An 11,640-nucleotide genomic window follows, 5' to 3' on the forward strand; every position below is an offset into this window, starting at 1 on the left:
TGCTCACCACTGAGCCACAGTCGCGACGCCACGTGTCCGTTGTTCAGGTCCATGAGCCACTGCAGGTACGACGAATGGTTTGCAGCGACGTACAGTATTCAAACCCTCGTGGCGTGTGTGTGTGTGTGTGTGACAAGATGAATGCTTCCGTTTGGCTTTTTTTTTAAATCGATGCCCCACATTTGTGTCGCTTACGCAGATGTAATTATTAACGCGAGTTCGGGATTTCATAACGGCCTCTCGGACGCGATCTGTTGATACAACGCTTCATTGGCCCTTAACATGGAGGCATTCTGGGAAATATAAATGGTAAATCATTTTTGGAATATAACTCTCTGTAATTGTGGAACTAATGGCCTTACTTTGGAAAACAGGAGACAATAATCAGAGGGAAATGCAAAAGCCTCAGATTGCTTCTGCCTGCCAGATCCTCAGAGGGAAATCATCGTAGATTGTTCGCGGAGCTTTTTTCAATCCCGCTGGCTCTGGTTTAGTGTAATGCGACTCATCAAAGTGTTTCCATTGTGTCATTACTTTCATGCTTTCAGAGGAAATGGGCTCATTCAGTCGGCATCAGTCGAACTGCGTCTCTCTCTTCTGTAACCATCTCCCCTCACAGCAGTCCTCAATCCCCAACCCGCATATTCAATATCTTTTAAATACTCGGCACTCACTCCAGCCGGCGCTCTCCGAACGTTCCTCCTCTGGAATGTTTTTTTTAAACGATACGAGTCTGTGTGTTCTTCGTTTTAAGAAGGATGATCTGCGTGCGTGAATGAAAGAAAACAGATCCACGTGAAAGAAAGACTAAATTAACGTTTTTTATGAATGACCATTTTAAGACATTTCATTCTTTTCTTTCTGACAGAAGGAACTGAAACCAGTTTTATATATTATCTGTTAAAAGGAGAAAGTGAGCTTAGCTTAGCACAGAAAACACTGGAAACAGGTGGACACAGCTAGCCCGCGTCTGTCCGAAGGTAACACAAATACGGCTATCACTTTAATCTGGACGAAAAGTGTAAAAAGGACAATTTGCAGTTTTACAGATGACTGCTATCATAAATTTCAGAGAGATGGGTCACGTGTGGCGTTTTTTACACTTCAGATTTTACACGCCACAAAGAAATCATAAGTTGTTTGTGACCTTTTAGGTGGATTTTGTTTCCTGCGGGGGGCGTTGCTTATACCGTAGCTGAGTTTAGAGAACTTAAAAAAGTGACACTGAATGAACAATAAACGTGGAGCTACCGCACGGCTTCTAAAGACGGAATAACGCTAATCCGGTATCCTCCAATATCAAATGTCTTTGTTGTCTCGGGAAATTACGACCACGACAACGTGATGAGTGATCTGTCATCACAGACGCACGCCTCTTTCGGGAAAAAAAAACAACGGGCTCAGACAAGCGATAGCTCAAAAATGATATGTTAATAACCTTTTTGAAACATCACTCTCCCAGCCTCGTCTTCTCGGGTGAACTTGCGGAAGAAAAAAAAACCTTGCCCGGGTGTTAACGGTTCTCCTCTTGTGGAAGTACAGTCATTTACATGTGAATGACTTCACGAGCACCCTTGAAATCTAAGGAGAAAGGTAAGAGACGTAACAGGGCTCGGCTGTTCTGCGGGCACATCTTATTGGCTCGAGGTTGGCGGAGACGCTCTTCAGCTATTCGACGGCAACAAAAGAATCCAATCCGAAATGCACGACAAGTTGCTCGACACAGATTCCGGATGTACGAGGGTTATTCATGTGTACTGACATAACTGGGACTCACGTTGAGCTCCACTGGAATCGTCAGCCTTTTTGTTTCTCACAGCGTCAACGTTGTTTTGTCTTCTGAATTATTAAAACCGGTCCATCAACAAATATCCAGTCTGAGCCGAGTCTCCTTTTAACGACGTTGATTTAGGAAGCAAAAAGGAAACTAACATATTTAGGAAGGGCTGCGTATGAGATCGGGACACTCGGGAGGGGATGAATTTACTAAATTGATTATTCATTTAGGGCGTGTCCGGTTTCAATGGACAGCCGAGCGGTTGCAGACCTTTCTGAACGAGTAAATAAATGTTGTGGAGAAAGAGTACAGACCTCCGAGTGAGAGAGATATTTTTATAATGTTACCACAGCCCTTGTTTGAATACATTCCCGGTCTCCGTGTTATCTGTTAAGTGTCGAGTGATGACTTACCACAAAAGTGTCAACAACAACTATGTGATATTCTGTTTGCTGCTGCTGCTTTATTTTTGTATTATTTCTCCGTTTCTCGAAAGTCGTGCTGGCGCTTTGACACAGACCGAGATCATCGCTCGACTTTGAAGGGAACGGCTTCCTTTTTTTTTCAGACACGCCGACGCTTCCCGCACCTTCTTCAAGGAGCCCGAAGACGCTTTCCAAATGTGTTTTTCTACTCTCACTCAAAATAAATGACGTGCGCGCCGCGAGAATCAGGACAGAAGACGACGCTTTGAGATTCAAGGACTACGCGGGATTTTATTTTTCTTTTGTGCCTGTTTTAGGTCGTTAAAGAGTGAATCACATTATTAGTGTTATTGCTGCCAATATTGCCAACGATTTGACGGTAAGTAAGGGTTTGTTTTCCATGCTTTTCAGACGGCGAATGGTCTCAGTTCACAGATTTGTGTGAAAATAAACTTTAAGAGAATAATTTGAGGCTCATGTTTTAGATATTAGACTGGCTACGTTACATGAAACCGGTACAGCAATCTTGAGCAATGCTCATCACTCGTTTATGCCAGAAAAGTGACGCGGTGAAAACGGCCTCTCTTTATTCAAAGATTATTTATATATATATATATATATATATATATATTTTTTTTTTTAACTTTGGTTTATTTGATATAGGACAGTGCACATTAATAAAAACATTTCTGTAAGTGTGCCAGAGAAGAGGCTATTTTTCATCTGTAGTCCCGAGAGGCACAAAACTAAAAACAGAGATAAGATTACATATACAAGGTTTATACAATATCGACGCTTTTCAATGGGTGCACAAACTAATTAATAGTGAGTATCCTCATTCAGGAGACTCTTAGACATTGTCAAGTACTAAGACACGCAACACAGAGCCTCACAAATTCAAAACACACAAAGCAAATTAAATAAGGGAGAGTAAATTAAATATATAAATCAGTCAGACGCAACATATTGTTGGTGTTATTTTGGGTATTTGTGACTTTTTCATCATGCCTACTAACTCATTATATAAATCATTTATGTCACATTGCTGTAACTCTGTTATATTGTTCATTCTGTACACATGGCATCTATTGTACTTCTGTCCATCCTGATGGAGGGATCCATTTTTGGGGGGGGGGGGGGGGGGGTTGAGGTCCTGGGACAGAGGATGTCGTATGTGTACAGATTGTAAAACCCTCTGAGGCAAATCTGTGATTTTGGGCTTTACAAAATGAATTGTATTTCATTTAATTAAATGTAATATTGAATGCGTCACAAGTCCAAATTACAACAACTTGGACACTGTATAGTTGGGTCTCCAGCAAAGGCCCCCGCCTACTATGAAGTAGATCAGATGGTCACAAGGACATAAACAATATAAAACGCATATACAATTCAACAAAAACACTGCAACAGGAAATATACCGGGACACATGTTAATGTTTATGTTCAAGATTGTGAAATGTGAAAAATAAAAGCTAGATAATACTGCCAGAAAAATCGTTATTTGCATTTCGCTGCCTCTCTTTTATTCTTTGTGCTAACGTTAGTTTAGCACAAAGCATGAAGTGTAGGCTACCTAATAGTTTAAACTTTTACAGTCCGACTTTTGTCGAGATTAAACAGGCAAGATATAACATATTAATTAATTAGATAACTCTCTGTAATAAAGCAAATAAATCAAACTATTACTTTGACCGTACTGTCGTTGACGTTAGCAAACATTTTAGAAAAATTATATTTGAAGCACATTGCCTGTGAATGATTGTTTTCATCCAACCCAATATGAGGATTTGCCTAATAACAGATGCCCATGAAAGGGGAAACTATAAAGGTTACATTGCTTTTATTGGCAGTCCCCATTGCCGACATCACAAGCAATTAAAAAACATAAGCGGAGGTGAGGTTCAAAGTGCCGTCACACAACTGAGAGCAATCTAGAAATGATAGAAAGACGAGTTGACGGAAGAAATTGGAGCCCAAGCAATGAGATCAAATATGTTATCTCCTTTTTTATTTTTTTCAAGAACACATTAGTGCAACTAAAGGGGGATGACATGGGCGTCCAGAAGTGATTCATGGGGCCGAGCAAACACAACGCGTCCCGGCTGCTTGTTAAATGTTCTGGAAATGGGAAAGTGGCCTTTCAAAAAAAAAAAAAAAAAAAAGACTCCCAGGACTCTGTCAGCGCTCTCGAGCCTCTCGAGGACTCCCGAGACAAAACGGCATGTCGGAACCGAGGCCGCGCACGGTTCATCACGAAAAAGGTCACGCACATTGCTGCGAGGAGTTCCTGATGAGCATCCAAGGAGAGAGACGGGAGCCGCAATTTAACATCCACACTCGGTTTGGGAGAGATTATTACAAAACGCTACTCCGCCCTGAAAAGTATTTCACACTGTAATGAACTCTAGTTTTCTACTTCTTTTTTTTTTCATTTGAGAAGCTTCCCTGGAGACGAGGCGTCTTTGAAAGGATCTGTTCACCAAAAATACAAAAAAAAAACATATATTTAGCATATAGTTTCTATCTTGCTGGTGATTTTGGGTGTGATTTGCTGAAGTAGAGACATCTGCAGAAGTTGGTTTGCGTGACAAAAAAAAATCACTTCTGACAATCAACAGACTGGAACAGTTTCTTTGACAACTTCTTCCCACCAAAGCACGTCGACAGCACCGACTCTCTACTTCCTCGCTGCGAGGATGCTAGCGTGCGCGTTAATGATGACACTGAAGACTGACATTTCTACATATTTCACCAACAGCAGTAAATAACATAGAAATATTTACAGAATCAAATTGGCAAATTGGTACAAAGTTACAGACATTTGAATGATACAAACTTTAATGTTTTAGCCATTGAGCTTGACATGAGGCTGTAAACAAGGCAGTGTGCAAAGGCCTTGTACACACAATGCCTTGTGATACACAATGTAATTAGGAATATGTATTGTTGCATATTCACCAATGCATCACACCGTCACTGCAGCAGTTAAACTGAGCCTCGTCCGTAGGGATGGAGTATATAAAATGTGTATTGTTTTTCATCACTGGCATCAAACATAACTCTTCCGTAGACGAGTGAGCGCTGCCGTGCTTGTGAGATGCGATCCTTGTGATTCTTTGCATTATTCAAAATAGATTAGAGCGTGATTATTCAGTGCATGGGGGTTATGAAATGTCCCTGAATCAGCAATGTTTGAAATCAGGAGCCTTCAGCAGAACGGCCTTAAGCTTCAAAGGGAATCGGCGCAGCACTGTAGTTTTTGATCATTGGAGACAATTGATCTTTTGTGTTCAAAGAATAGTTATGCTTCAGGCTTCCCTAAGAAACATTTCCAACAGCCTGCCATTAAGTGTGTGATTGTAATATCAATGCCAAGAAAGATGCAAATAAGGCATCTGCTCCCCGGTAGCACCGTACAGTATCTGCAGGGATGTGTCTGCTTCCCTACAATAACGTTGCCACTTCCTGCACAGTAGCACTGAACAACAGCTGGATGGACGCTTAGCAGGTACAGTTCGTACTATAAGGCAGTAAAGCTGTGTTTGTATGTACAAGGTAACAGGTCTTCAATGAATTAATGCATTTAGAAGTAAGTCAAGCTTTTTTAGAAACCACACTAACCGTATTATATGGACGAGCCAACTTAGCAACATGCATATAGATGTTCCTGATTAACTCCACCCACATGATGGATGGATGGATGTCCCTCTGAGGTTATAACCTACCTCTCTGCCTGAGAATATTTCTTGTGTGTTGCCAGGAAGTAAATTTAGCAACATCTGTCAGGTGCTGTACACAAAGTTATTTTCAACATCAGGAAGAGAGAGATAATTCTGAAAATCACTGTCACACCAAACCGTGTGAAAGTGAATGCAGGTTGGTGTTTGAGTTATTTCAGTGTACTGTGTGAGAGGAAAGTTTTCCGAGTGTATCACGTCTTCCTGAACAAGTTTGAGAATGTAAATGTGTTGTCTCATAGACTACTTTCCCCTTTTTGAACCACTACTGTGATGTTTTGCTTATTGTAAGCCCATCCGTGACCCCCTGTGCACTGGCTGCTGGTCGATGATGAGGTGTCATCTGGTGCAGCAGTGACCTTGACTGGGGTGACTGAGTGAGAAAGAGTTTCAATCACTCGGTCCAGAGACGAACTCCAGTTCCTCCACAGACGTCACTGAGGTCAGGTCAGTCTGACCCCACCACAAAGAGCCAGCAGTAGCTGTCCTTTGGGCTGTATTCTGTTTGGAGGCTATCCGGGAAGCAGGCTGGCTCTGAGGTACCAAAAGCTCCAGTCTCCTCATGTCCAGAAACAAAGCGCTTCCGGCAAACTCGCCGGCGGTTGAAATCATCACTCTTCAAGGTGTTGCAGTACAAAGAGTTGTAAATCCACTCCAGTCTGTGCACCGAAAGCCTCGCTCCAGTTGGTGTGAATGAGAATGTTTCAAGTTGAAAGAGAGTGAGCCAAAGCACTCAGAAACCAAACACACAGTCTTATCCATGTAACCCAATTACACAATTGAATGATGTATTAGAGATGATGTTGGATATGGGACACCTGAATACACACAAACGCCCTTGTACTTTATGGACACAAAGAGAAGTGAAGAGCGGACGGATCCTCGGTTTATAATAAATATCTGGTCGATGCAGATCCGGTGAAAGCGATGCTAATCTGAGGGTAATGGAATATTTATGTGTCACACAAACTGGCCTGGAGGAACAATCAGAAGGCTCCGCTGTAGGAATCAGATAGCGGCTCTCCGGCAGCACACAAGCCCCACACAAGCTGCTCATTTGCTCTCGCTTCACACTTCTGATTGCACAAGGGGTGTGACTTGCAGCATGCATGATGAATTTATGTGTTAGGTTCTTTATTTTTTTTTTGTGTGTGTGTTTTTTTTTTGTGTGTGTGTGGGGGGGGTGCAAAATCCTCCTGGCATCCTTCCTGCTGAGAGGAGGGAGAGCTGCCGACTCCAGGGAGGAATCCAGAGGCTGTGAGTGCTGCAGGGATGTGAAGGAAGTACAGTGGGGGGGTGGGGCGCCTTGTTATGCGCCATGCGGCCCCCACATGGGTCGAAGAGCAAAGAAAGTGTCCGTGATACTGACTGACAATTCCTGATAGGCCTACTTACCCTCCGGCCCAGAATACCGAGAGTGGCAGCAGACATTTTAACAAGCTGGTGAGCTGCGACTCGGAGAGGAGGGGAAACATTCTCTTCTCTGATTAAACACTCTGCGATTGGAAATAGACACAAGAGGAGAAAGTCATCACACATCTATCACTCGAGAAAGTAAAACATGAGATTATAGAGAGTTTATATACAATAGAGTTCAATCTTTTTCCAGCGGTAAAGAAGAAATCTCCCCGTGCTTGTAATAATGATAAACGTTCCCCCATTACAATTATTATGCCGCCTGTCAAACCGCAGTCGTCCATTTCCAGAGGCTAATGGTCGCCATTGAGTCTAATCGAGCAGCAAAACAAGCAACGCTGAAGCACTCGTAGCTTCACAGCGGCATCTTTTCCGAGTGGGATTTTAAATTCAACCAATTAAACTCTTTGACTCTTTTGCAAATTACGATACAGCAAATGGGCCTTGAAACGGTTTTATCTCCATTAGGAGCCCAAAAAATATTTTCCACTTGATACTAAGATACCAAGCTCTTGAGGAAGCCCTCTGTGCACTATTTGAGTTGTTAAAGACGTATCAAAGCGTCCTTATTTGACCAAAACTTGGAATAATGGTCAGACTGTGTTTTTAATTCCCCTGTTTTATAGCTTATTATGTTACAAAATGATTTATTATACGCTATAATGTAGCTGTAAGCATTTATTATTGCATTGGTCGACGACTATAACTCTTCTCGTGGGCACCCATAAGCGGAGGCTGGTGTAGAAATGTATAACGAATGAATGAATGAAAAAGCACAATAGTAAACATACTGTAGGAAAATTCAGTACAAAGAAATAAAAAAGAAACAAGTTAAGAACTCCTCAAATCTGCTTTAACAAGTATTATAGCGTATTATAAACCATGGGTGCGGTGTTTATTATCCAGCTTATGAATGCTGTACCCTAGGAGGAGTTAAGTGTGAGCAAGATATTAACCTGATAAGTGATCATAAATACACAATGAACAGCAGCATGATGAGCCACAGTGATGTACAACTCCACCTGTAAGTGATGCACATCTCCTCCGGGGCTCCTGCTGCAGGAGCAGTAGCACAGCAACACACCGTGAGGCGTGCGCCCTCATTGAAACCAATGGAAGTGCAACTCTTTGACTGGTGCTTCAGGCATATGGACAGACCCCCCCCCCCCCCCCCCCCCCCACCCAACACACACACACTACGGTAGTCAGAGGCAGGAAAATCATTGTGTGTCATCACAAATATCATTATTGCCATTCCAATTATGAATGTAATGTTTTGCTTTGGTATCCAGTTACAGTAATTATTACAGATTGTGGCTGCAGGCACTGTGAGTGGTTTGAGAAAAAAAAAAAAAAAAAACTCATTATCTAAAATTAAAAGGCCTCAGCAGAAACGAGAGCAGGAGCTATTGATATCTATTCTGTATTATTATTACTATTCAGGAAAGCTCGCTAAAGCTTGACAGTTATTATGTATCTTTTTTAGGGAGCACAGTGGATGAGAATACAACAAATTAATTTGTTGCCATCTCGCTTTGGTGTAGCGATAAAGAACAGCAGTAGTCTAAATAACATGTCAGAGGGATACGTGTTTGTTGGAGGCCACTGCACTGGTACACTGGAGCCCCCGGAAACTAAAAACTAATATGGATCAAGACACTGAGGTCTTGTCATGGATTTTTTATTAAGAGTTCATGTCTTGTATAATTTATTAGAGGTTTAGACCCTGTTACAGTTTCTAAAGAATGAGTGGAGTGCAAGCGCTCTATGTCAGAGTATTGTAGGGTATCATAAACCGAGCGTGTAATGTTACACCAGCGGGACATTACGAGCATGCAATTCTGAAACCGTCGTGATCCCGTTGAAATTCTGTGGAACTTGAGTCCACTGTTGGAACTTTTTCCAAAATATATGCGACAAACAGACATTGTGTTGCCGTTAAGAGTTTTAATCTAATGTCTAAAGTCGACAATATTGGCGTGCAGAGGGAAACACCGAGAGACTAGACTTATGAATCCACAATCGATACGTTTTAAGGATTGTCAACTGACAAAATGTGAGATTTTCAATATGACATCCTGAATATATTTTAAAAAAAACAGAGTTCATTTAATTAAAAAACGAAGAAAAAAAAGTACTCCGGCAAAAAAATACAAAAGAAAAGCTCCAACACAACACTTTCTAAACAATAGGCGAGACATTAAGCATAAATGGGGCCGTACATCTTTCCCTGATGACACAGCAAAACTTCCCTCCAGCGCGCGGCAGATAAAAAAGATTTACGGCAGCTTCTAATTGGCATCGCGCCCTCGTCCAAACTGGCTCCTTCGTCATTGTTAAGTGCGATGATGTGCGACACTTAAACAAAGCCAAAGCTTTTACTGCACACACACCAATCAGAAAGTAATCAACCAAAAACAGTCAGAATAGATAGAAAGCTGCTTTACTGTGAAATGATTATAAAATAATATATATATATATATATATTCTCAGACATTTTTTGCGGAGAGGAGATCAATAACAATCAAGACTGTGATTAGACGAACGGGCCCATCTTGTTTGAATTGCACTCGCATCGGATCGTTCTGGGCTGTGTTACCAACGTCTGGGCAAATGAAACCTGACACGCGAGAGGTACAAATCTCGCTGCTTTTGCTGTTACAGAAACAAAAAAAAAGGTTGACTCATCTAAACCTGAAAAATTGTATTTTCTATTATTTAGTGAGCCTTTTTCTCCGGTGTTGAGGTATCGTATTTTAAAGTGTGTGGGTAAAACTGTGGGTATCTCCCACGCTCACCTGTCCTCTGCACAGCAGCAAGGTGTTGGGATCAGTTCATCCGGAGCTGCTGAGGAAACCACTGAGACTTTAAAGATGGCGTCAGATCAGCCAGGAAACTGCAGATGAGAGACGAAAAGGAGGAGGGAGAGACGGCAGAGGGAGGACAGGAGGAGAGGCAGGAAGAGATGGAGCGAGGTGAGAAGTTAATATCCCCCACACGACATATCCTGCATATCATATCCAAGAGAAATAAAGAGCCTGCCTCGTCAATGCAAATATGCACAATTACGCCCCGAGTGTTGAACTGCTTGATATTTCAAACGTGTCGTGGGGGATTTCCAGCTTGAGCCTGAGAACGAGGAGTTAGAGAATAACCAGCTGCCGTCTTGTGAAAGGATCAGCCGGATAATCTTAGTAATATCAAAAAAAAAAAAAAAAAAATACATTCATTATTTCGGGAGCGGGAGCACGTGGCCTAACGCGGAGACGGATGAGCCGATTCCCAATTCAAATTCAGCTCCCTGCAGTCGTTCCTAATGTGTGAAAAGTGTTCAGTGATTTCAGTGCATGTCGTCCTTATTAGCATCCTTTTGCTCCGCTGAAGCTGGGGGTCATTAAAACACCTGACGGTAGATCCTGCAGCACATTGTGTTTTTTTTTTTCTTCGGCAGATTGAAATAAATGAATTGCCGCAATTAAACACAAAACACCAGTTTGACTTCCGCCCCCCCCTCCTCCTCCCCCCCCGGGCAGGAAAGCATATGTCACGCTACATTCATCTATTCGGCTCCCCGGCTAACGGATATCGTGTTACCGCGCGGGGTCGTGTGGGTCTCAGCACACACTGACCTCCATGACTTTATATTATAAAAAGCATCTGTCTGCTAATCATAAAGAAGTGAGTTTACACCTCTGATTCAAATATAGTTCTCACCAACCCATACCATAAAAAACCAGTAGTGATTTATGACGCTATAAACTAGACAAAAAAAGACTAAATAGGGGTTCATAATCATTGCCTATGGAAGGTACAGCCCATCAGAATACTCAGCAAGCATAATATCTTAAACTAACTCGTTTCCACTTTTACATTCATCAAGATCCCCAAAAGACACCGTAAATCATTCCTTGACGACGACCGATTGTGTTCACTTCCCTCTTTTCTTCTTTATTAAAAGACCGCAGGTCCAACCTGACAGCAGCCCAATCTCCGAACCACCTCCTGCCCTCCTGAAATTAAGATTAATTACACAACAAGCCAATATGCTGAAGTGGGAAATGATTTGCTCCCATGGAACCGGTTCTCTGGAGATGCTCTGTCTGCGTTAGTGGAGCAGCTTTTAGATTGCGCTCACACTTCCCTCTGCTGAGCGCAGCAGGCTGTGGGGTCGACTGTCTCGCTGCATTCTGCGGGCTTGATAATACCTGCAGAGGCGTCTCAGGACGGGATGACACTGATTAAAGCCGCTTTTATTGCATGTCAGGTGGGGCTGAGTTCTCCT

The sequence above is a fragment of the Cyclopterus lumpus genome, chromosome 8 (genome assembly GCF_009769545.1).
Source record: "Cyclopterus lumpus isolate fCycLum1 chromosome 8, fCycLum1.pri, whole genome shotgun sequence".
Classification (NCBI taxonomy): Eukaryota; Metazoa; Chordata; class Actinopteri; order Perciformes; family Cyclopteridae; genus Cyclopterus; species Cyclopterus lumpus.